Genomic DNA, 21,357 nt, shown 5'->3' with positions numbered 1-21,357 from the left:
GCAACGTTTTATTGTGCCAGCACAAACTCAGCGGACTCATGTCCAAAGGCTGAGCCCCAAGAACAAAGGGGTCTCACCTTATATACCCTTGCAAGCAGGTTACAGAAGCAAGGTCTAATCCATATTTGGTTATATTTAATTTTATTGGCTACTTTACCCTAGTGCTATGTGACTTTCCCCTCCCTGGTGCTACGTGACCTTCCTCATGTTCAGATTTCTCAGGTTTTATCTCTCTGCTATGCCATCCCTACCTCCCTGCTACTTTCTCAGACTCAGGCCTAGACTGTTTTCTTCTGATCCTCCTCCCTGCTACATTATTCCCCCTTTGATGCTCAGACCCACTTAGGGTCAAAGAGCATCATCTTGATCTAGGGGTTTGTGTTTTTATAACATCATTACATGTCAGGCCATTTGTCATCCTTTTCCCAAACCTAATAGTCTCCCATGTTGCCCTCCCACCCACAAACATAGCATAGAGTGACATTTAGTGTCTGGGCTATAGACTCAGCCAGTGAGAGGAACAAGCTTTTAGCTTTGGCAGAGATGGAAAATTTATTTTTCATCTCCTTACAAAAGGAGTAAAAAACTTGGTATGAGGAACTCTCATGGGTAACAGTTACTAATTCGAGGTGTATCAGACTCTCAGGGTCAGGACCCTTTTTATCAATTTTATACTAATTTCTTTTCCCATGTTTAATCAGATAGCTTAAGCGCAGTGAAATTTACAGGGCTACAGGTGCCACGGGTGCAGTTAGGGGCAGCTTTCCCCTTGTGAAAGAGGGATGTCAGTAGTAATAGATAGTAATTATGTATCCTGCTCAAAAGAGATAGAACAGAGCAAATAAAAATCCTTCACAGTGAGATCAATCAGCAGGGGTGGTTTCTGCCAAGCCTTTGGCGAAGACTAGGGTGAGAACTACAGCAGCAGATACAGGCAAGAAGTGACAATGTATTACAGTGAAATAACATAGCCCATTTAACCTGTTGGAGAGTCAACTCCTCCTGCACAGACTAGTCAGCTTCCAGTGGTGACTAGCGCAGGCCTGTCGTTCTGTTCTTCTTGGTCCCCTGTTGTTTCCTGGGAAGCAGAGTTCTGCTGAGGGAGGGTGCTCAGGTTCCAGAGGGTGATCCTGCATGGTGAAGCTGGATCAGGGATGCACTCCCACTGGAGAGAAGCTGGCTTGACCCGACTGTGGTGATCCAAGGAGCTATCTCTGCTACTTTAACTATGGTGGGAGTAAACAAGATAATAACAAAAGGGTTTTAATGGGTGGACATTGTAGGGAGGTTTTTTGGGGGTTTTTATCCAGACAGTATTTTTTTTAACTGAGTAGAGTTACCTTGGCAACAATATATGTTAGCATATATATGTCCAAGAAAACTTGTTTAAAAAAAGTTAAAACCATCATCTTTAAGTATCAAAGGACATGTTTAGAGCCAACAAAAATAGTTATTTTGTCTCTATTTAAGTAGAAGACCCTGTCTAAAAATATGAGTTTATGTCTAGAAGGGCTTTAATGCCAGATAGCCACACATGCTTAAGAACCATTTCTTTAATCCTCTTGGCCTTGGTTATTTTGGAGAGGTCTGGCACCAGTGACTCCATTGATGGCATTCCCCCCTTTTCTTCTTCTTTTTTCTTCCCCCTCTGGTCTAAGTGAGGGGGAAGTGAGACCTGATTGAAATAAGTTTGATAACCTGTTTCTTAAAATGTAGCATCAGAACAGAGTAATAATTTTTACATTGACTCTATAATAAGAACTGTTCTCAAGATGTTTACATATTCATATGTAAAAAGCCTAGGCAGTTTATAACAGAGATCTTTAAAATAAATACCGTGGTATTTTTGTTGTTGTTGTTACTTTGAGTATCATATTAACCTTACAGCAGCATTTTAAGAACAATTTTGAAGATGTTTACACATACATGCACACTGTGAGCACACCATTAGATGGATGCATAATCCCACTGGCCATTAGTAAGGGAAACATAAGCATCTCATGACTGTCTCAATAGCAGACCAAGCTTACTGCACCAACATTTTGGAGCAGTTTGTTTGTTTGTTTGTTTGTTTTTACCAGCAACAGTCAAAGTTGCTCCTTTTCTTTTTACCCTTTTTGGTAGGTACTCCCTGTTTATGCTCCCTAGAAGTAAAGGTGCTAGCAAGTTCAGTATTTCTGACATATTTTAATAATCCTAAATTGTTTTCTGTTTTCTTTTTATTTTTAAGACATAAAAACTCAACTGATGGAGTGTATTAAACCTTTCATCCTTTTCTGTCTCCGAACATTTCATGACATTTTATTTTTCTCTCTCTCTTTTCTCTTTCTCTCTCTTTCTCTCTCTCACTCTCCCCCCACCCCTTTCTCTCTTCACTTTATTTGGGAAGACATCATCCCAATTTTGTTTCCATTCCTCCATTTCCCCCTCTCTACATTCACAGCCCTTCTGCAACATTCCTTTTCTTTCAAGTCAGACCAGATCTTATGCATCAGTGCAAGTCCATCCTTTATGTGTTAATTTTTATAAGAGCTCAGTCAGTGCTGAGCCTCAGTCCTCCTTCAGGATGTCCATTAAATTGCTACCTGACTTTAAATAAACAAAGAGTCTGGTTTTTGAAGACCAGTTTTAGCCTCTTGCCTTTTCCCACTCTCCTGGGTGTTAGGGTTTTTTTTGTTTGTTTTTTTTAATTACTCTGTAAACTTCATTAATCACAGTTTTATCTAGTGACCCTTCCGGGATCCATCCTATGCCAAAAGCAGGCCAATCTACTTTACAAAGGACATTTAGCATGTTAGGAGTTAACTCCATCTCCATTAAATCCCTTTTTAAAGTTATTAATCATACAATCTAAGGGAGTGTTTTTACTCTGATTTCCACCCATCTCCTCCTGCTATCAGATTGCCAGACAGACACAGAGCGGGAGGGAACTCCTCACTCACTTTGCAGCTGGTCTGTATCTCAGCTGGCATTTTCATAAACTCTCATATAACACCATACTTCCATACCGCTCCCTGCACCTGACAAACACGGTTTCACCCCAAAAATGGTGGTTACTAGGGTGTCCCATTGGGAGGTGATCAAGCTCCCCTTCTGCCTCCTGGGGCAGGTCTGAATTTGAACCTGGGTTCTTACCAGTCTGAGGAATGGTACTCCCCTCCCCTTGCTGGTTCCTGTACCTCACTGGGTTCCGTTGTGCATCCGAGGCCCTCACCCTGAGGGGTCTCACTTTATATACCCTTGCAAGCAGGTTACAGAAGCAAGGTCTAATCCATATTTGGTTATATTTAATTTTATTGGCTATTTTACCCTAGTACTATGTGACTTTCCCCTCCCTGGTGCTACGTGACCTTCCTCATGTTCAGATTTCTCAGGTTTTATCTCTCTGCTATGCCATCCCTACCTCCCTGCTACTTTTTCAGGACTCAGGCCTAGTCTGCTTTTTTTCTGATCCTCCTCCCTGCTACACTATGACTTATTTTCTTCTTATCTTTTGTTTTTCCTGGAATTAGTCACTGTCTCTTTTAAAAGTGCAATCAGTTCCTTAAGCATATGGCTTTCAATCTTCCCATAACCTCTAACACTTAGTAAAACACTTCTTGATCAAAATTTGTATGTTGTCAAACCATCACATAGTCAGTCAGTTCCATTCCCTCCTTAGGGGTCTCTCCCATAGCTGCCCATTCTCTGGCTCCATTTGAGCCAATGTTCCAGACACTCAAGACCTGCTTCACTGAAGAGAGCCTCACCTCCACCCTTCCTCTCTCTCCCAGTTTGACCGGATCACACGTGAACTTGCTAATTTTGATGAAGAGATACTCCAGTGGCTTCCTGATATAGAGCACGGGGAGACGTGTAGAATGTCACAGTAACACACAGTCTTAAACCTTAGCAACTTAGACACTAATCATTTATCCCTTGCTCTGACTTGGTGGTTAGGGGTCACCAGCTGGAAGCAATGTTCTATGCCTCCTCACCGCAGGATCCAAGGCACTGGAAAAGTCGCCATCACAAACCTTGTAAGTCATGAGGCAGAGGGAAGAAAGTCACATAGTGACGCTTCCACCTGGAGGTATCACATCTCCCTTCTGCTAATATCTGATGTGGCCCCACCAGCTCAAAAGGTACAGCATTCCCAAAGGAAATGGCACTAAATCTGTGTTGAATAGCACAAGTGACTTCTGCAAGAGATTAACTTTAATAAGTAATTGTCTCATCCCCAAATGTCTTTGTCATATCTCACACTCAATAATATCTGGGAATGAAATTCAATATTGGGAATAATTCTTCCCCCCACCAGAATTTTGAGCAGAAAGTCTCCCATGTCCTTTAGTGTCCAGTGTCCCTACTAAGACTCCTTGTGCCAGGCCACTCCTGATGCTTTATCCCCGACCTCCTTTCCCTGGTGTTATTATTGCATTTTTTTCTCTCTCTCTCCCTGGTCACTCTTAGGGTTATCTTTTTATTCCTGCTGTTATATCTTTCAATACATATCTTAATATGTATTTTTTCCTATTTATTGTGCCAAGTACTTTTAATCTGACACTTATTTACTCCCTTTCTGGTCAATATTCTTGAATATTATTATTTAATAATTTCCTCCTTACTGTTTTCTCTGATCTCTCTTTCTGGAGTGGTCGTTAGATGTCAGCCTCCTGGAATAGGCTGAGGATTCTTTCTAGAACATTTTTCAGCCCAATCCTCTATCACTTTACATAACTTACATAGTTTTGCTTTTTACCCAGAGCTTTCTTTTAAGTGCTTCATCCTGGCATCGGCAGTCCTCATCATCTGTATGTGCCCTTTTCCTTATCCATTCTCTTTCACTCTGGAACCTCAGTATAGCTCCTCACAACAACAGCACCTCTCTCCATTGTGTTCCCATGGGGTTGGGTGCCTGGATATTGGTCAAACACCACATTCCACCCCAGCTCTTCTCAGTTAGGATTGCACTTCAGGCTAATGAACTTCCCACATCATCTCTGTTCCATTTCCCAGTCTTTCAACCTACTGCACATTTAAGAAAATCAGAGCCAGCAGCATTACCCTCCTCCTCAAAGGTGTACCATCACTGTAAGGAGAACAGAGAGAAAGGAAAAAGGAACAAACACAAAAGCACCCAATTATTGAAAATGTACATTTTCTCTTCTCACCTATCTTGGAAAAATTCAATATTTCTGGCTAAATTAAATCATACAAGTACTTATTGAACATCCAATCCTGTTTTGGTACTAAGGACACAGCAATGAAAAAAGATACCCAAAGCCTCTGTTCTCCAGTCTAATGAGGGGAGATAGACAATGCACAGAATGCAGTATGCCAGAGGCAGTGAATATCCAACAAAAATAAAGAAGGCAGTGCAGCTAACAGTGCTGGCAGGTGGGAAGTTTTGTTTTATTTTAGATGGTCTCTACTCAAATGCTGCCTGAAGAAAGATGGAAAGCGAACCATGTAAATAGGTAAGGAAGAGTATTCCGGGTCAAGGGACAGCAAGTAAAGCAGCCCCTCAGTGGCAGGTGGCAAGTGTTCAAGGGTACATGATGGCTTTGTAAGCACAGTGATGTGCCCAGCATGGGAAAGGTCATGTCAAATGTCTGTTACAGCAAAGAATATGGTTCCAGTCCCAATGTCATGAACACATTCAACCTCCAAAAAATATTTTCTTATGACCTCACAGTCCAAAGGGACAGAGGAAAGGGGATACAAGAGGGAAAGGGAAGAGCAGGGGAAATTTAAAATAACACCTTGCCATGGCCATCATAAAGATTGAGTTGTAAAGAATTTATGGAAGCCATTGTGAAGATAAGGCTATGAGACATTGAGGAATGGGTGACACATCTTCTCACCAAAATCAACAATCAGGGAGGAGGGTACCACAACCTCTCACCCTCAGACCTTCACTCAGACCCCCACCAGGTTCCTCCCACCGAAGGCGGAACTTGGTGATGTCACCGTACATGGAAAATCCCACCTTTAATACCTTCTCTCCAATGTGTACTGATAATTCCCTGACCTCCTGGACCCTGCATGGCCCTGCCATCCTTAAATGACTCCCATAGACTTGACCTTTTGCCTATGACATCCCATGCCTTTTCTTCCTGGCCTTATCAGTTTTCTGTAACCTAGTCTTTCCTTCTAGATCAGTTGTAGTGATCAGACCCCTTGTGTTAGTATGGGATGCTTTCTTTTGAAAGTAAAGGAAAATTCAATGCTGGCTCTCTTACAGTCTACAGGAATTTAAAAGCATATAAAACTAGAAAATCCCCATGTAGAAGGATTTCAGGCATGGTTTGATCAGGATCAGGCTCCATTTATCTGTGAACCTCTCAGCTGTGTTCTCCTGGAGGTGTCACTTTCATCCTCAGGCTCATTTCTTTCATGGAAACAAGGCAGCAACTTTTTGGGGCTTCATATCTCTACACCACATTCTTTAAAGCATAAAAGTTCATCTGTGTCCAGGATTCTTGTGTTAGTCAGCTTTCTGTTGCTGTGACAAAATACCTGAGATGATAAATTTATAAAGAGGAAAGCTTTATTTTCACTCCCAGTTTTAGAAATTTCATTTCATGGTTGATTGTTCCATTGCTTTCGAGCTTGGGGTGAGGCAGAACATCATGACAGGGAGTGTGTCATGAAGCAGGCAAGGTGGCCAGGAAGCAGAGATAGAGAGAGAGAGAAACAGGAGGAAGTCAGAGCCCCAATATCCTCTTCAAGGGCACGACCCCAGTGATCTCAAGTCCTTCCTCTAGAGGTGCCACCACCTCCCAATTGTACCACAATCTGGCAAGCAAGCCTTCAACACAAGGGCCTTTGGGGACATTCAACATCCCAAATTCAGCAATTCTCTGCTAAGATTCTGAGGAACCTCCTAATTAAAGTGTCCACTCCGAACCAGCCCTGAAGGAAATTCAGTTTAACCCAGACCACCTCGATCTCAGGGGAAGTTGGCATTGTTGGAGATAGTCAAGAAGGAGATGGAGGGTGGGAAGACAATCAAATATAGCCTGCCCCTCGACCACCTCAGTGCCACATACATCTTTCTTCTTATAAGTACACCTTCCCAAAAAAAGCTCAGGCCATATGCTGTGTGCTCAGCCCTCCCCAAAAGAGCAGCCAAGGATTTAATTAATCACGTCATCCACCTCCAAATCCAGGATCTCTGAAAGATAAGCAAGCCCCTGATGGGCCTGTTGGAGGAGGTCTATGATCAGGGCTGAGGAATAAGCAAGGTGCCCCAGGATGCAGGTGAGGAGAGCAGGATGGCAAAATATGAACTTCCACTTGGAAGTGACACCTGTGGTCACTGGACAGAAATGGTAAAAATGTTCACCATGGCCTAAGTGTGGCCCCCAGAATTCATGTGTTAGAAGCCTAATCCCACATGCAACAGCACTGGGAGGTAGGATCTTTGGGGAGGTGCTTAGGTAATGAGGACTCTGTCCTCCCAGATAGATTAATTCTGTTATGAAAAGGAATTGCAGGAGTGAGCTCTCTCTTCTGCCCTTCTGTCAGGTGAGGACACAGAGCTTGTTCCTTTTTTCCCTCTGCCCACTGTCCTGTGAGGATACAGCAAGAAGGTCTTCTCCAAAGACCAGATGCCACGCCTTGATCTTGGACTTCCCAGGTTCCAGAGCTGTGAGAACTAATTTCTGTTCTTTACAAATTACACAGTCTTGAGCAAGACATGTGGCTCATTCCTGTAATCTCAGCTACTTGGGAAGTGAAGAAAGGAGGATTGCAGTTTGAGACCAGCCCAGGCAAAAAAAAAAAGTTAGTGAGACTGTATCTCATGAAACAAGCTGGGCCTGGTGGTGCACATCTATAAACCCAACTAGGCAGGGGGTGGAGGTAGGAGGATCACAGTCTGAGGCTGGCCCAGGCAAAAGCATGAGACGCTATCTGAAAAATAACCATAGTAGTAAGAGCTAGAGTCATGACTCACAAAGTAGAGTGTTTGAGTGTGAGGCCCTGAGTTTTAAAAAGAAAAGAAATCCAGCACTATCAAATAAGTAAATAAACTACCCAGTCTCGGGTGTTCTGTTACAGCAGCACAAATGGACTAAGACCACTTGCTGCCCACAGCTCTGCTCTCTGCACGCATCTTTCACAGCCATTTCCCATGGAGAATTGTCTTTCTGGAGATCCTGCAGATTTAACAGTCTGTTCTGTGGAAGGAACACTTAAAGACCGACCAACTCTGGCATTTCTTTGACAATCAAACTTGCCTAAAATATGATAAGCTTCAAGTCTGTTTCTAGTCAGTCCCACAGACTGGTAACACAAATGCACAGAAGCCTGTCCCTGGGTGTGGAAATTTCAGTTCCCTAGCAGCTTACCATGGCCTCGGGGTTCCGCCCATCTCCCTGACCCTGGGTTGATGACATCCCACTTTTAGATGTCAGACGTGCAAGCTGGGCTGAGCAGGTAGGAAAACTGGATTATTACTACCCGGCTTTATCTCAGCTACGTCTCCACAATGGAAGAGACATTAGCTTTTCTCTGATGGAGGATCATTAACAGGAATTATTTACATATGATCTGCATAGTAAAAGGATATAAGTCCCTATTTTCGAATAGGAAATACAAAAACTGTATGCCTGGGTCTCTTTAAAAGGGGGTAAGGTTTTCATTAAAAGAGAAACTATAAAACAAATCTTTTGGACCTGACAGAGCTCTGTGATTTAGTATCACAAGTCCTTTCTGGAAAATGAGTTAGATGATAGAGAATATTTAGGACCCAGAGAGACAAATCTACTTGCTAATCAGATTGACATGAGGTCTCAAGAAAGGCAATTATGTCCTGCTCAAAAAGACACATTTCCTTGTGTTCCCTTCAGATTCAAAGCAAAAAAATAAGAACTCTTGCTTGTGAATTGTTTCATCACAGAGCCATTGTTCACCCATCCACACAAGGTCTAATGTTGGGTTAATGTCAGGATTTGTGAAACTCAATTTAGATAACTGTAGAAGATGAAAACATGGCTATGCAGGGAACAGTGTATTCATTTCTGATTGCTGGGTAGAAATTGGTCAGAAATTTATCAGCTTAACACATCACCTAATTGTTTCTTCACAATTTCTGGGGTTGAGAGTCCAGGCACAGCTTAGCTGGATCCTCTGATCAGGGTCACAGGCTGCAGTCAAGGTGTCACGTGGGCCACAATCTCACCTAGAAGCTCCAGTGGGGAAGAATCTGCTCTGAGCAGAATTCACTTCCTTGACTTGTATTACTGAAGACCAGGGGCTTCGCTTCCTGTCTGCCGGAGGCCAACCTCAGCTCAGGAGGCCCCCCCACGATTCCTAGAGACCTTCTGGAGTCCCTGGCTCTCTGGCCACTAACCTTATCAGCACCTTTGTCATATCCTGTTGGTGAAGAGCAAGTCATGCATTCTGCCCACATTCAAGAGAAGTACGTATTAGACTGAAAGACTGTGGAGTGTTGAGTTAGGAAAACCAGGTTCAAATTCCAGATATATCATTCTAGATGTGTGTTCTTGGGCAAATAGCTGAATGTCTACTAACCTCAGTTTACCAGTGGATAAAATGGGTTAATTGTACTTATATTAATTAGAGTACTTTCAACTGCCCCCTCAGTTTTCCTTGTTAATGATATCTTGCATTGCTGTGGGACATTTGTTACAGTCCATGAGCCAGTATTACTACGTTGTTACTAACTAAAGCCCACAGTTTCCATTAGGGGTCACTGTTTGGTTTGGGACACTCATTTTGTTTTTTTGTTTTTTTTATTATTATTCATATGTGCATACAAGGCTTGGGCCATTTCTCCCCCCTGCCCCCACCCCCTTCCTTACCACCCACTCCGCCCCCTCCCTCTCCCTCCACCCCCTCAATACCCAGCAGAAACTATTTTGCCCTTATCTCTAATTTTGTTGTAGAGAAAGTATAAGCAATAATAGGAAGGAACAAGGGTTTTTGCTGGTTGAGATAAGGATAGCTATACAGGGAGTTGACTCACATTAATTTCCTGTGCGTGTGTGTTATCTTCTAGGTTAATTCTTTTTGATCTAACCTTTTCTCTAGTTCCTGGTCCCCTTTTCCTATTGGCCTCAGTTGCTTTTAAGGTATCTGCTTTAGTTTCTCTGCTTTAATGGCAACAAATGCTAGCTAGTTTTTTAGGTGTCTTACCTATCCTCACCCCTCCCTTGTGTGCTCTCGCTTTTATCATGTGCTCAAAGTCCAATCCCCTTGTTGTGTTTGCCCTTGATCTAATGTCCACATATGAGGGCGAACATATGATTTTTGGTCTTTTGGGCCAGGCTAACCTCACTCAGAATGATGTTCTCCAATTCCATCCATTTACCAGCGAATGATAACATTTCGTTCTTCTTCATGGCTGCATAAAATTCCATTGTGTATAGATACCACATTTTCTTAATCCACTCATCAGTGGTAGGGCATCTTGGCTGTTTCCATAACTTGGCTATTGTGAATAGTGCCGCAATAAACATGGGTGTGCAGGTGCCTCTAGAGTAACCTGTGTCACAGTCTTTTGGGTATATCCCCAAGAGTGGTATTGCTGGATCAAATGGTAGATCAATGTTTAGCTTTTTAAGTAGCCTCCATATATTTTTTCAGAGTGGTTGTACTAGTTTGCATTCCCACCAACAGTGTAAGAGGACTCCTTTTTCCCTGCATCCTCACCAACACCTGTTGTTGGTGGTGTTGCTAATGATGGCTATTCTAGCAGGGGTGAGGTGGAATCTTAGTGGGGACACTCATTTTGTGATAGAATATTGTTCCATTGTATGGTATGTCACAATTTGTTTATCCATTCACCTACTTGAAGGACATCTTAGTTGCTTGCAATTTTTGGCAATTATGAATAAACATTTGTGTGATGGTTTTCTGAGACCTAAATTTTCAACTGCCCTGGGGAAGTGATCACACTTGTCTGGGACTAAAGAAAGACTAAGTTTAGCTCTGTAAGGCACTATTGAACTGTCCTCCACATGGCTGCACCATTTAGCTTCACCAGCAATGACAGAGTCCTGCTTCTCCACATCCTCTCCTGCTTTTGGTGTTGTCACTGTTTTGGATTTTAGCCGTTCTAATAGAGGTCACTTACTGTTTTCATTTGCACATTCTTAGGGACATATGAGGTGCTGGTTGGAGCCTGCAATGTCTGAAAACACGATTACAGAGACTGGACTTATTACTGATGCCAAAATTAAGAATGAAAGCGGGTGGCTGTTGAGGGGTATGGGAAAGGTTACTGGAGGAAAGAAGGCCTGAGAAATGAGAGATCAAATCATCAAAGAACAAAATTTCCACAAATTCAGTTACGAAGATTCAATTGGCCTTTATTAGCGATTCACGAACCGGGCAACATCCAGCCTGCAAAGTAGAAGGAAGCTCTGATGAGCTGATCAGAAAAGCTGAGTTAGGAGGAAAAAACCAAAAACAGAAGAAAGCAGCAACATGGAGCACATCCAGAGTGATTATTTCAAGGGTGCCTTCCCTCCAGGGAGGTAAGTGAAATCTTGCTTGCTAAGTGAGATTTGGCTGACCTCTGCTGATTTCTTGAAAGGTCAGATCTTATAAACAAACAAGCTGGGATCCAGTTTGGAGATAGGAATCTTCAGCATAAACGACTTCATTTTGGACCTGCTGTCTTTTTCTTTCACAAGCCTGCTGATAATTCATCACCGAGTCCTTTCTGGAACTGTCTCTGTAGATGGTGACTCTGGTGCAGCAGAAGCTTAGGCTAAGCCTCGGAGGGAAGCACAATGGAAATGAAAGAAAAGCATGGCGGATAGCAACCAAAGCCACAAGAGCTGGAAAATAGAGGGAAGCACCTTAATCTCAGAGTTCACATGGGCTTCCAAACAAAGGGCACTGGGTTAGGACTGGGAGTCCAGCCGCCATATGCCTATGTCAAATGATTTTCAACAAGGATGACAAGACCATTCAGTGGGGAAGGAATAGTCTCGTCACAAATGGTGCTGAGACAACTGGGTGTCCACATACAAGAGGATAAAGCCTTTGCCTCACACCATATGAAAAGATTAACTCAAAATGGATCAAAGGCCTAGTTATAAAAGGTAAAACTATAAAATTCTTAGAAGAAAACATGACGCCTAATGTTTTCATTTCCCACAATGGTCTGTTAGGTGAGTTGGAGCAATCAATCCAGGTACAGTGGCTCACGCCTGTAATCCTAGCTACTCAGGAGGGTCAAGGTTAGAAGCCAGCCTGGGCTAATAAGGTGAGAGAGTCTCTCTCGAACATACTCAACATAAAACAGGGATGGCGGAGTTGCACAAGTTCAACCCCAGTACTACCACCACCACCAAAAAAAAAGCACAAACATAAAAGAAAAAAAATGGATAAATCAGAATGTACCAACATTTAAAACTTTTGCACATCCAAGGATATTATCATGAAAGTGAAGCCCACGGAATGGAGGAAGATATATGCAAACCATACATCTGACAAGAGACTAGTACCAGAATATGTAAAGGACTCATTAACAAAAAGACAACTCTGTTTTTTTTTAATTTAGGAATATAAAAGAATTTAAGCAGATAATTCTCTAAAATACATACAAATGAGCAACATGTGAGAAGACACTCAAATCATTAGCCACTGGGGAAATCAAGTCAAAGTCACAATGGGTTGCCATTTCATACCCACTACAGTAGACGAAATGCTTTTTTTCCCTTGTGGTGGGACTGGGATTTGGACTCAGGGTTTCGTGCTTACAAAGCAAGTGTTCTACCACTTGATCCACACCTCCAGTCTATTTTGTTCTGATTTTTTTGGAGATAGAGTCTTGCAAACTATTTGCCTGGGCTGGCCTCGAACTGCCACACTCCCAATCTTAGCCTCCCAAGTAGCTAGGATTACAGGTGTGAGCAACTGGTATCCAGTGACAGAACACTTTTTAAAAGTGGAAAAAAAAATGTTGGTGAGGCTGTGGAGAAGTTGTAATGTTTGTGCATTGCTGGAGAAATGTAAAATGGTATAGCCACTGTGGAAGCCAGTTCGGGTTCCTTAAAAAGTAAAACATAGAATTACCAAATGACCTAGTAATTCAACTCCTAGATCTATACCCAAAGGCTTGAAAGCAGGAAATCAAATAAACTCTCATACACCAGTGTTCATAGCAGCATATTCATAAGAACCCAAGGTGAAAACAAAGTAAATATCTACCAACAGATGACTGAATAAACAAAATGTTTTAATTCTGTGCAATGTGATATTATACAGCCATTAAAAAGGAATGGAGTACATGCCACAATGTGGATCAGCCTTGAAAACATTATGTTCAGTGAAGAAGCCAGACACAAAAGACTGTATATTGTAGCTTCCATTCATATGAAATATCCAGGATAAGAGAATCCAAGAGACAGAAAGCCAATTTGTAGTTGCCAGGAACTAGGGGGAAAGGAAATGGGGAATGACTGATTAAAGGGTATAGAATTTCCTTTTGGGAAATAGGTAGTGGTGATGTTTGCACAATATTCTGAATATATTAAATGCCACTAAAATGTCCACTTTAAAAATAGCTAAAGTGATTAACTTTATCCTTTATGAATTTTACCACCATCCCTCAAAACATCCACACACAAAGGGAAAGGACTGGTCACAGAATGTATGGTAGTGAAGGGGAAAACAGGGTTGGTGCTTCCCTCGGAGCATCCCAGGCCAAAGATGACAAGCTGAACAGTGCAGCTCAACAACCCAGAGATGCACCTGCAGCCAAAGCTACGAGAAGTCAGGGTCTTACTCCCCTATGATAGGGCAGGGTGCCCCTTAGGTGATAAGCAGTAAAGCATCTCAAAACACTTCATCAAGTACTTATTTAAAGGCTAGAGACTGTGCGTGTTAGGCCGGCACTCTGCCACTTGAGCCATTCCACCAGGGAGACTAGTCATACCAGAGATGTGAATGGAAGACATGTCATGCCTTTGCTGGGAAAAGCAATGAGAATTCTAAGTGTGGCCCGAAAATCCTAAACCAGTCAGGACGGAAGAACGGCTCTTAGGTGAAAGGCGAGGATGCTGCTGCCCTCTTCTGGTCACTGAGCAGATTTGCCTCTCCTTCTAAGGCGGGTCCCATCCGCTAGAGCTAGTGGAGTGGAAGCTGGCTAGGACAGCTGCCCCTGCTGTGTGTACAGCTCTGGCCTGGAGGGGCTCGGGGGCTAAGGTGCCAGTGAAGGGGAAGGGGAAGGGAAAGGGGAAAGAGATAGATAGCTGGCCGCACACACAAGGAGAGGTTCTAGAATGGTTCCTTTTAGGGAAGGAGTTCCAGGAGTGGACAGTTTGTTTTGTGTCTTGGGTGGTGTGGGAGGGCTGTGGAAAGCCCTGATGGATCTGAAAGCCCTGATGGGGCCTTACCACCTTCTGCACCTGCTCAGTGGGCTCTACACACAGAGCCTTTGAAGACAGAGAGGCAGGAGAACAAATGCTCCACCTATAACACTGGCCAGCAGGCCCTCAGTCAGGTCTGTCTGGAGCAGGCTGCTGCCCCAGGGGAGGCTGGGACAGGAGAAGGGCCTTGCACGACTCCACCTTCTCCCCTCTGCGTGCACCCACGTTATTGGTGCTTTGGTTTTTTTGTTTGTTTGTTTTTTGTGGGACTGGGGTTTGAACTTGGGGCCTCATGTTTGCAAAGCAGGTGCTGTACCACTTGAGCCACTCCACCAGCAAGCTCCCACATTATTCAACAGCTATTTGACTTCTAGCTCCAGCTCTGCCATTGGCCTTGTCCCAGTTCAGCACTGAAAGCTCCATGGCTCAGGAACACCACCCCCCCCACCCCCGCTTCAGTGTGCATTTTATGGTCCTATAGCACTTTTGGGATGATGCTGGGGATCGAACCCAGGACCTCACACATGCTAAGCACTTGCTCTACCACTGAGCTGCGCCCGCGGCCCCAGCCCATCTAGAACTGCCATATTTAAAGAACTTAATGTTACCCGTGACTGGTGGCTCTCACATGGACAGCACATGCTAGAGGCCAGGGATAAAGGGCACCACACAATTGCTGCTCACATGTAATGATCCAACAACTACCTCTCTGGACCAGAAAGAATGTGTAATTACTCATTTCTTTTTGTGGGGAGGGGTATAGTAGGAGTTGAACTCAGGGCCTTACCCTTGCTAGACAGATGCTCTCCCACTTGAGCCACACCCCCAGTCCTTTTGCTTTTAGTTTGTTTTTCAGATAGGCCCAGGCTGGCCTCTGACCATATCCTCTTAACTCTGCCTCCCCAATTGCTGAGACTATAGGTGTGTGCCACTAATCCCAGCCTAGAATTATTATTCTTGACAAGGGCAGGTCAAGAAGAGCAGGTTCAAATGGACTGCAGCCACTATGTTCTCCAGGCAGGAGCTCCCCATACTAGCGACTCATCGCCTGGATACACGGTCTAAAGCTTCAGACAAAGGGGATGGAGCCCATAGCCTAGCATCTGCGAGGCAAGCACTGTGCCACTGAGCTACATCCCTATCCTGTCACTTACTTATTTTTCATGATTGCTTCCCTTAGTTAAGAGATCACCATGAAGGTTTGGTGGAGTGGCAGGTAAGAGCACCTGCCTAGAAGCGTGAAGCCCTGAGTTCAAAATCCAGTGCCATCAAAGTCAGTCTCTGCCTTCACCACACCATGGGCACAGGCTCCAGCTCTGAAGACACTTAGAAGCACAAAGAACACAATTTGGATGGCCCTTAAGAGAGAGGGTGACGCACCCTGTCCCCTTAGTTTCCTCCCCACTTTACAACAGTCTGAAGAGTGAAGTCCCACAGCCTGTTGGGGACAGTCTTGATTCAATATTGGGGAAACCATTATTGATTTCTCAGGCAGACCTTCTTTATTGGCATGCAAGTCTAAACTGCACTTAATAAAAAGCCTTGTAAAATCCAAAATGCTTGGCCAGCCATCACTTTTCTTAGGAAAGGTGAAAGGGAAGTCCATCAATAGGCAGGTCCAGGTATAAACACAGATGCAGGTGAGGCAAAGGTCTCTTAAGATTAAACAGATTTAACTCAGCATATCCCACTACCATTGCAATAAAAGTCCTCTGTGCATTGACTGACAGTTAACAGGAGGAAGCAAGACATAAATAAAATACTGCAACCATCTAAGCAAGGAAAGTGTGTTTAATGCAGGAAATTGTGTTTGTTCCTGTAAGCCATAAAATTTGTATTTAGGAAATTGAATTTGCTCACTTAAGTTGTAAAGTGAGCTCACCAGCTTTTAATTAATTTAATCCACCACTCTGCATATTACATAGATTTTTTTTTTGCCAGTCAGAAAAATCGAAGATCCCTGAGTTTTATTCTCTCAGGTCTGTGAAGAACTAGTAAATAAACCATCTCCCTCCCATACTCAAATCCAAACCTTTTAAAATATTCCTTTATTCCTAATGGAGTCATAAATCATTTTTGGGTTAAGCTTGACCTTACTATTGAAGCCATCTAAAGGAGGAATGACAGGTTTTCCACAATTTCTGAGTGTTAGTTGACTTATCACAGTGAAAAGACTTGAGTGTAATTAAGTTGTACAAAACAGATACAATGTTCATTTGGAAACTGAATCCTATTTCACATGTAAGAGGGGCATTTGTTATCTGGAAGGCATCTTTGTGGAAAACAATATATCATACCTAATTTTACTGTTTCTATATTTTTAAGGTTTTTAAAATGCTGATTATTTGTTGCTTTTAAATTGGGTCTGTGTTAACATTCTATTTCATTCTTTCCACCCTTCCCCTTGGATAAATCAACTTAAACAGTAAAGTGGCTTCTGTGTAAACAGGAACACTTCATTTTAGGGTAACATGTCACAATTGGTTATACCAACTACCTCATTTAATGGGCACAGTGTCTTTTTTTATGGCACTGGGGTTTGAACTCAGGGCCTTACACTTGCTAGGCAGGCACTCTACCACTTGAGCCACTCCTCCAGCCCTATCACAGAGTCTTGTGTAGTAGGTTTCATCCCCCCCACCTTTTTTTTTTTTTTTGCAGTGATGGGGTTTGAACTCAGGGCCTTGTGCTTGCCAGGCAGGTGCTCTACCACATAGCCATGCTGCCAAGCCCTTTTTGCCTTGCCTATTTTACTCCTGGACCAGGATTCTCTTATTTATGCTTCCCATGTAGCTGGGATGTCAGGGGCATGCTGTTAACCCAATTTTTGTGGGTTGAAATGGAGTCTTGCAAACTTTTTGTCCAGACTGGCCTTGAACCAAAATCCTCCCAATCTCTTCCTCCTAAGTAACTAGGATTACAGACATGATCCACCAGCCCAGCTTCATCCCCACTTTATGAATGAAGAAACTGAAGTCTTGGGAAGTTCTGCAACTTGCTCAAGTCAACCAGTTAGTAATAAAATCAGAGTGAAAAGCCAGGACTTTCACATCAAAGCTGGTGTCCTTCAGCAAGCAGGATGTCACTCTTGACAGCTGAGCTTCTCCCTTTTCCAGCAGGTGGGTCTGTCTGCTGATGCTCTCAGGCAGCCCTGTTGGAAAGCTTTGGACTTTCGTCACATTTTTGCCATGGCAGAGGTATGTGCCTCTGGCAGTGTGGCTTAAGAAATGGCATTTTAACTCTTGATCTACATTGCTGAAAAGCATTTTCTTCTTGCAGGGAGACATTTGGACCATTAGCTGGTTAACATTTGCCAGCTGCTATAGGAAATTCATTAGCTTGAAAAGAACAGGAGTAGAGTTGTCACATCCAGAAACAGAAGATGGATATAAATTATTAACAAGGGCTTGCCTAGAATATATATCCCAGGATTATTAATGGAGGTGTTGGGAATATTCAGCTGGAAAGAACAGAATCCATTCAAAGCTTCCCCAGAGCATAAGAAAGCACTGCATCTGCTCTGAGCATTCAGGGCACCCCAACCAGGGCCCAGTGGGAAAGAACAACTTGCTATTTTCATTTTATCATTTTTATTAAAATTCCAAAACCTGCTGGGCATAGTGGTGCATGCCAGTATTCAGGAGGGCAGAGGCAGAAAGATCTGAGTTCAAGGTCAAGTTTCTTCTAAGAACATTTAACATGTAAATACAGGAACAAAAGTCTACTATGACCAGACTGAAATATGCAAATCCAGTAACATAACATAAATAAAGTGATAGTCAACGACAAGCCATTGTATTTGTCATCAACAAGCTATGTCATCCACAAGCTATTTTGATGAACAGGTTAAAACAAATTGTCACAAAAGGTCAATAAATACTATAGAAAGTGGCCAGTAGCCATCCTGAGCATTCCAAAGCACATCAATTGCATGAACTGGCATTTTTTTACTTTAAAAAGGCATTTTTTGCATGTGTTTTATGTTTTCAAACCCTTTTCATTACAGAAAACTTGGAAACTTCAGTAAAGCATAAATGTGTATCTTCTATCACTAATTGCTCACTACCCTGAATAGCTGTCATTTTTTTCTAAAACACACGTCACTGTTTTTATTAATGTGTGAAGCATTTCCCCAATTAATTACTCTATTGACCAGAATTCCATAGTCTTCTGTTCACACTGATTGCCAGAGCAATCGTGTGTGGCTGTTAGATTTTCATCCTCCCTGTCTCTTCTTTCTCCCATACCTTTAAGAAAGATTTGTCTCACAAGACCTGTCTCTCCCCTGAAAGCAGGGACTGGGTTTTATGCATAGCTCTACCCTGAGCGCTTAGCATGGCAGCATTTGAACATTTCTTTTTCCTTCTTTTATTCAACTGCTCTGTAGCTAATATGGAGGGGTTTTTTGGTGCTGTTGTTTTGGTTTTTGGTTTTGGCAGTACTGTGGTTTGAACTCAAGGTCTCACGCTTGCTAGGTAGGTGCTCTGTCATGAGTCACTCCACCAACCCTTTTCTGTGTTGGGTATTTTCCAGATAGGGGCTTGTGAACTATTTCCTTTCGGCTGCCTTTGAACCTCAATCCTCCTGAGTAGCTAGGATTACAGCTGTGAGTCACCAGACTGTTAGAATCTTCTGGGAATTCAGAGATTTGAGCTCTTTCCTGACTGAGGAGACCTAGCATTTGACCTATGCCTTGGCACATAAATTGTGTGTGTGCATTAGGGTACATACAGTGCGCTTATGAATGTGCATGGGGGGAGGGGCAGAAAGAACAGAGAGTAATGGAAGAAAAAGCTAGAGTCCAGAATGGCAGACTAGGGGTTGGACTCTATTTCCTCTACAATTTGGAACCATTTAGTCATTCATCAAATGTTTCTTAATTGTCTGCTATGTGCTAGGCCTCATGATAGTGATGGTAAAATAAAAAAATTAAAAAACAAGGCATGATTACAATTCCATGATAACATAACCTTCTAGAAGTACAATTTAAATTTAATAGCAAAAAAAGATAAATTAAAGACTAGCAGAGTGGCTCGAGTGGTAGCGCTCCTGCCTCACAAGCATGAGGCCCTGAATTCAAACTGCAGTACCGCCAAAAAAATTAAAACTGGACAAAATTAATTATAAGGAGTCTCTACTGGTTTGTTATTGCTGTGTGACAAACTAACCCAAAAATTAATGACTTAAAACAACCATCATTTGATTACTTGTTCACGGTTCTGCAATTTGGATGAATGTGAAACACAGCTGTCTCTTTTCCAGGTGGCATCAGCTGGAGTAGCTTGAGTGACCGAAGAGAGTCTGAACCGGCCAGCTTGCATCATGGGTCCAGACCTCAGACTTTGCCGTGATCTTGGTCCTTCCTGCTCCCCATTGTGATCTTACACTTCCTCCTTTGTCCCTGGTAATCTGACTTCTGTGGTGGCTGGCTTCCCTCAAAGTGCAAAAGAGGAAGTTTTTTCCAGGGTTTTGAGAACTGGCACAGTGGCACTTGCATCGCTCTCAAATGGGTAAAGCAGGTCACAAAATGAACCCAGATTCAGAGGTAGGGGACTGCAGAAAGGTGTGACTAACAAGAGTGATTCATTAGGAGTGAAGACAAGAGGGTACCACGGAATCTTAAAGTCAAATATCACCTAAGGCACATTAACTGCATAGAGTTTTCTACCTCAGGGCATGTAACCCCTCCCTCGTCACTCTGCCCCACCTTGCCAAGTGCCAGTGAAATCCAGTCTTTTCTCATGAGTTGCATCAACTTCTAAACCAGCCTGTAGCAGTTTTAACAGGCCAACATCCAGGAAAGGAGAAGGCCCACGACTCCCAAACCTGTCACTCCTAAGAGCTCTTGCTGTCACTCCAGCTTCAGAAGAGGAAGAAAGAAACACCATAGGTGCCTTGTACCTGCCGCTTTTCTGCCATCTCCATGTCCTGTCTCTCCCAGGACACTCCTAAACACCCTCATTTCTGCGGAGCCCAGCAAGGACAGAAACTTGAGCTCCTGGTTCCCAGAATGCCATTTCAGATCCCTCTGAGGTGTTTTCCATCCTCTTGTACTCTCCATTCTTTGTAATCCTTTCTATTTCCAAACCTAACAAGGCACTCCAGGCGTGGCCAGGTGCCACGTGCAGTGTGGGTGTCAGAACTGCTGCAGGAGAAGCTTGGGAAACGATCTGATTTGTGGGAAGAAGGGGGGAAAGCAATTTTTTTTAAGTTTTTGTTTGTTTGTTTGGGTTTTGTTTTTCTTTTTGATGTTGTTGGTTTTTTTCTGAGACAGAGTCTCCTATGTTGCCCAGGCTGGTCTCAAACTTGTGTGCTCAAATGATTCTTCTGTCTCAGTCTCCTAAGGAACTGGTACTACAGGTGCAAGCTCCACCACACCTGGCTGAAACTTTTTGTAAAAGTGATGTGTCCCCCCCAGATAATTAGAATTGGTCACCAAAACATGAGCATGTTAGTCAAGAAATTATTGATGAAAACCTATACTTAGCTCACTTAAATGAATAAAAATGTAGACTTGGCATATACATGCAAAAGCTAATTGAGTTTAATAAAAGAGCAGAAGCAGAGGAAGGGTTTGTTTTGTTCTTTGCATTTGTAACCTGATCCATCAATGATGCCATAAAGAATAATTGAGCATGGGTTCCAAAAATCAGACTATATGGATTTTTTGAGGGGTGGTGGTGAAGGGAGTTACCGAGGATTGAACTCAAGTTGCGAGGTACCTGTTCTACCACTTGAGCCACACACCCCCACCCTTTTGCTCTTAGTTTATCAGATAGGGTCTTAAGCTTTTGCCTGGGCTGGCCTCAGACCGACATCTTCCTGTCTCTGCCTGCTGAGTAGCCACGACCACAGGCAAACACACCATGCCCAGCTTGTTTTTGGTATAGGTTTTTGCTAACTTTTGCCCAGGCTGGCCTCAAACTGTGATCTTCCTATCTCTGCCTCCTAAGATGCTGGGATTGCAGGTCTGGCTCCATATGGATTTGAATTTTGGCTCTATCATTTATCTTAAGCAAGTTAC

Source organism: Castor canadensis, chromosome 4 (assembly GCF_047511655.1).
Source record: "Castor canadensis chromosome 4, mCasCan1.hap1v2, whole genome shotgun sequence".
In the NCBI taxonomy this organism is placed as follows: Eukaryota; Metazoa; Chordata; class Mammalia; order Rodentia; family Castoridae; genus Castor; species Castor canadensis.
This window is presented reverse-complemented; position numbering follows the sequence as displayed.